Genomic DNA, 6,228 nt, shown 5'->3' on the forward strand with positions numbered 1-6,228 from the left:
CCAACATTGTAAAAAAAAACCCGGGACACTTTTTTGGCTGTAGGCAGAGTTGTATTATAATTAGGGGGCGGGGAATGCGGTTATAGGCATGGCAAAAAAAAAGGTGCAAATGTGGGTGTGGTTACATAATAGTGGGCGTGGCTTACATGGGCGTGGCTCAAAGGGTGTGGTTAGAGTCTGAGATGAATGCGGGATGGAGAGGGAAAGGGTGGGAGGGATGGAGGGACAGCAGCCCCAGATCCTACACCACAATAGCAATATGTGTTTTCTAGAGTTTGACAATCAGCAGATAAAGATACTCCAAATACCTGGTGTTAGCGCTTCAATCATCCCGGCGCCATGATTGTTATGGTGTCAGGATGATTGAAGCGCATTATTTTTATTATTACATTGTAATATAAAATGAAATCATTCAACTCACCATAATGCCGAATCAGTGGGAGCCATGAGCGTGTCACTAGCTATGTTGCCTGCAGCAGAGTCCCTCCTTACATCAGGTGCTCCATCAGAGCAGCCTTCCTCACATCTTTGTCTCCATCAGTGGAGCCCCTCCTTACATCTGGTGTCCCCATCAGTCCTCCTTACATCTGGTGTCCCCATCAGTCCTCCTAATATCTGGTGCCCCTCTGACATCCAGACTGGCCCCCCTCTGACATCCAGACTGCCCCCTCTGACATCCAGACTGGCCCCCGACATCCAGACTGCCCCCTCTGATATCCAGACTGGCCCCCGACATCCAGACTGCCCCCTCGGACATCCAGACTGGCCCCTCTGACATCCAGACTGCCCCCTCGGACATCCAGACTGGCCCCTCTGACATCCAGACTGGCCCCTCTGACATCCAGACTGCCCCCTCTGACATCCAGCCTGCCCCCTCTGACATCCAGACTGGCCCCTCTGACATCCAGACTGCCCCCTCTGACATCCAGACTGGCCCCCGACATCCAGACTCTGACTGGCCCCCGACATCCAGACTGTCCCCCTCTGACATCCAGACTGGCTCTCGACATCCATACTAGCCCCCTCTGACATCCATACTAGCCCCCCTCTGACATCCAGACTGGCCCCCCCTCTGACATCCAGACTGCCCCCTCTGACATCCAGACTAGCCCCCGACATCCAGACTGGCCCTCGACATCCATACTAGCCCCCCTCTGACATCCATACTAGCCCCCCTCTGACATCCAGACTGGCCCCTGACATCCAGACTGCCCACTCTGACATCCAGACTGGCCCCTGACTTTCAGACTGCCCCCTCTGACATCCAGACTGGTCCCCTCTGACATCCAGACTGGTCCCCTCTGACATCCAGACTGGTCCCCTCTGACATCCAGACTGCCCCCTCTGACATTCAGACTGGCCCCTAACATCCATACTAGCCCCCCTCTGACATGCAGACTGGCCCTCGACATCCATACTCAGACTGGCCCCCGACATCCAGACTCTGATTGGCCCCTGACATCCAGACTGCCCCCTCTGACATCCAGACTAGCCCCCGATATCCAGACTGGCCCCCTCTGAAATCCAGACTGGCCCCCGACATCCATACTAGCCCCCCTCTGACATCCAGACTGGCCCCCGACATCCAGACTCTTACTGGCCCTCGACATCCAGATTCTGACTGGCCCCCCGATATTGCACCTTCTGACTTCCAGATGCCGTTGTTGCCACGCGGAGAGATTGAACTGCGGCACCGCCCACCTTCCATCCCTTTCCATACACTTCACAGACACTGGCAGCGGGGCGGGGGTGGGCGGCGCCACAGTATCTTTATTGTAGACCAGCTTCTGGTCTTCTTTAAAATGGAGACATTGTCTCGGACCTCTAGTGGCCGGCGGCAAAAAAACTAATTTCCCGGGACAAAATTAAATTGAGACAAGGGTCCTAATCCCGGGAATGTCCCAGGAAATTCGGGACAGTTGGCAACTATGCTAATCACTGATTGGTTGCTAGAGATTACTGCACAGCATTGCAGTTTACTGAATGATTACTCCAGAACAAAGTATCATGCTGCCGCACTTGTGTATAAGTTCGCTCACCACCTCCAAGTAATGGGAAACGGTACTCACAGCACACAGTTCTTCACTACAGGGTCCTGGGGGCTGGGGTTTAGTAAAGTTCCAGCCTGAGCCAGCTGCGTGGGTTCTAAGTCCCAACTCCCTGGCGCACTCCACGTCCCGACTCCCTGGCGCACTCCAAGATCTGGGAGTTGTAGTTTCCTGGCCACACTGCTTCTCCACCCACCAGGAGCATGAGTGTGCGTGGAGTGGACTACAACTCCCAGAATGCATCAGTGTGCACCAGCTAGCCGGTGACCGCCCCCGGCCTGAATTCCTCCAAGGAAAAAAAAATCGTCAGCGGGCAGCGGGCGACCATCAGGGGGTAAAAGTCACCCTGCCCCTGGCCCAGCCCGCCCTTGACATCAGGATTGATCAATTTTCAATGATACGTAGCATAGCTTGTAGACTCTATAACTTTCAAACCATTTATCATACACTTATTAGGATTTTGTTTACCAAAGACATGTAGCAGAATACATTCTGGCCTAATTTTAGGACGAAATTAGATTTTATTGGATATTTTTAAAAATAGAAAGTAGAAAATATTGTTTTAATTTATTTTCCCTTATATTGCAAAAAAAATAAAAAATCCCAGTGGTGAATAACCCCTTCCCGCCGAGCGTATGCAGATCTGCGTACTCGGCTTCCGGGGGTTATACCGGGATGATGCCCGCACCTGCACCTTTACAGCGGGCGATTGGCTATCCAGCCATAACAACCGATGTGGCTAAAAGCCGCTCGGCTGTTATGCCGGAGGAGCGGGAGGGGACGTCCCCCCAGTCTCCTAACAGTAAACACGGAAGCGACGTCATGACGTCACTTTCCGTTTACTCGGCTGCCAATGGCGCCAGTTTTAAAAAAATATACACTATTCAGAATCACAGTTTTTGGCGATCTGAATACTTTGAAGTGTAAAGGAGGGATCGGGGGTCTTTAAGACCCCCGATCCCTCCATAAAGAGTACCTCTCACCACCTATTACTGTCACAAGGGATGTTTAAATTCCTTGTGACAGCAATAAAAGTGATCAAATTATTTTTTTTTAAAAAAAACAATTTATTCATTTTAAAATAAATAAAAAATGAAAAAAATTTTTTTAAAGCACCCGCCGTCCCCGCGAGCTCGCGAAGCAAAGAGAACGCATACGTAAGTCGCACCCGCATATGTAAACGGTGTTCAAATCAAACACATGTGAGGTATCGCCACGATCGTCAGAGCGAGAGCAATAATTCTAGCACTAGACCTCCTCTGTATCGCTAACCTGGTAACCGTAAAAAAAAAATTAAAGCGTCGCCTATTGAGATTTTTAGGTACCGTACTTTGTCGTCATTCCACGAGTGCATGCAATTATAAAGTGTGACATGTTTGGTATCTATTTACTGGGCATAACATTATCTTTCACATTATGCAAACAAATCGGACTAATTTTACTGTTTCGTTTTTTTTTAATTCATGAAAGTGTCCCTTTTCCCAAAAAGTTGCGTTTGAAACACCACTGCGCAAATACCATGTGACTTAAAATATTGCAATAATCGCCGTTTTATTCTCTAGAGTCTCTGCTAAAAATATATATATAATGTTTGGGGGTTCCAAGTAATTTTCTAGCAAAAAATATGGATTTTAACTTGTAAACACCAAATGCCAAAAATAGGCTTAGTCATGAAAGGGATAAATACCACCAAAAGAAAGCTCTATTTGTGTGAAATAAAATGCAAAAATGTAATTTGGGTACAACTTAGCATGACTGAGTAATTGTCATTTAAAGTGTGAGAGCGCTGAAAGCTGAAAATTTGGCTGGGCAGGAAGGGGGTGAAAGTGCCCTGTATTGAGGTGGTTAAATAACAAGCTTAGGGATGTCTCAAGCATGTATGTGAAATGGTGCATATGTAGTGTAGCGCCCTGCTCCTGATGGGCAGACGCTATTGTTTTTTTTTTTCAAATTTAATTGTCTGAAGCTGTAGTTTGGCTCAGATTAATTCTCTCTAAAAGTTCTGGTTTCTGTACCAGTCCAGCTGGGTTGCACTGATTTCACCTTGACCATAGGTGTCGCTGTCACCATTGTTGGGTGTGGAACAGCAGCAGGCTGGATGCATTGAATACCACCTCTTGCTCTGAAATAGCTCAGTGGGTGTGGTTTCCCTGCTGTACATTCTGGGAGAGGGTATTTAAGGTGCGGACACTATTTTTGTGGGTCTGTTTCCGGGTCCGTGTCTTGGGGTCCGCTTTCCCGACCTCATGGCCCTCCTGGCCTGGGGCCTGTGTCGCATGGTTCTGCGCCTTGGGGCAGGCTGGCCTGAGACTTTGCAACTGAGAGTGTAGGCCCAGGAATGTCTTGGGGCCTGCTGATCTAGGGGTGGTCCTGTGCTTTCTCGCCTGTGGGGAGAAGCCAAGAAAACTGGAGGGGAGGACTTCTCAGGTGGAGGGCCGAGCGCAAGGCTGGTGTCTCTGGAGGAGCCTGGAAATTCAGTTGGAGGATGCAACCCGGATCAATATCCTTACAGTATTGCCGGGTCGGCTGAAAGAATCTGGTACTGTATGGTAGTTCTTCCTAAAACTCTCAAAATCTCTAAGTTCAATTGACAAGTCTGTGGCAGAGACTTTGTTGAGCATCTCATCGGCTGCTAGGTCAAGTGAGAGGGGCCTATCCGGTGATTGCTGGATCCAGTCTGTGGAGCTGTTTGTCCTCTGGATCTGACTAATACCTCTAACCCGTAATTACTAGGTGCCTGAACTCCCCTTTATCCTCTAACCCTCTATTGAAAGACTATGTTATATTTCTTTCTTTTGTGTTATCCCTAAATAAATCTTCAAAAAAGGACTAAGTGTCGGATCTATTATCATTTGGGCTACTTTCCAACGGAACCCCCCTAAGATGAAGAGGGGAGCAGGTGAGGTAATGGTAAGCCCAAAGAAAACCAGCAGCTCTTTCAGGGGTTAGTGCTACAGTAGTATGTAGTGTGGCAAAAATGAACTTTAAAAAGAAAAAAAAAAAGATTGCCACTAAATGACAGTTCCTCCTTTGCCGAAAGGTACTAGTGGTCAGAGGGATGAAGACTCCTGCCCACCTCTTACCAGGCATTGGTGGTTAGTGAAAGAGTCCACTTACAAGAGTATTAGTGGTTGTTGGTTTCCCTTCTCCCTTCACAGGCATTTGGGGTCAGTGAAAGATTCCCTCTTTTCAGACACTGGTATGCTAGTTTTCCCCCACATACCGTACATTACAAAAGCATCGGTAGTTAATGGTTTGCCTCCTCCCTTACAAGTCTCTGGTGGTCAGTGGAGGTTTCATTCCTCCCAGACACTGGTGATCAGCGGAATATAGGCCATTGGAGTATACAGGTGCATCTCATGAAATTAGAATATCATCAAAAAGTTATTTTATTTAAGTAATAAAATGCAAAAAGTGAAACTCATATATTTTATATAGATGTGTTACACACAGAATTATATATTTCAAAGCATTTATTTCTTTTAATTTTGATGATTATGGCTTACAGCTAGTGGAACCTAGTAAAAACCCCAAATTCAGTATCTTAAATTAAAATATTACATAAGACCAATAAAAAATAAAGGATTTTTAATGCAGAAATGTTGGCTTACTGAAAAGTATGTCCATGTACAGTATAGTATGCACTCAATACTTGGTCAAGGCTCCCTTTGCATGAATTACGGCATCAATGTGGCATGGAGACGATCAGCCTGTGGCACTGCTGAGGTGATATGAAAGCCCAGGTTGCTTTGATAGCAGCCTTCATCTCGTCTGCATTGTTGGGTCTGGTGTCTCTCAACTTCCTCTTGACAATACCCCACAGATTCTCTATGGGGTTTAAGTCAGGTGAGTTTGCTGGCTAATCAAGCACAGTCATACCATGATCAGGTATTGGTACTTTTGGCAATGGGGATGAAGAATAGGGACTGCCTGGGAGTGACTCTGCTCTTCCTCCAGCTGCAGGTAAGTGAGGACCTTCAATGTCCCATTCCAGGACTGGAGAATGGAGACTGACCAGCTGGTGTCATCTCAATCCTAGGGACACTTACCTACAGTACCTAGACAGCACACTAGGATCCTAGGAACACCTTCCTCGCAATGTGTACACATACTTACATTCCCTGGACAGCTGTATAATTTATTGCCCTATTAGCTCCAACCCTTCTCTATATATACTACC

The sequence above is a fragment of the Lithobates pipiens genome, unplaced genomic scaffold (assembly GCF_037356315.1).
Source record: "Lithobates pipiens isolate NorthernLeopardFrog02 unplaced genomic scaffold, aLitPip1_a1.2 Scaffold_10, whole genome shotgun sequence".
Taxonomy (NCBI): Eukaryota; Metazoa; Chordata; class Amphibia; order Anura; family Ranidae; genus Lithobates; species Lithobates pipiens.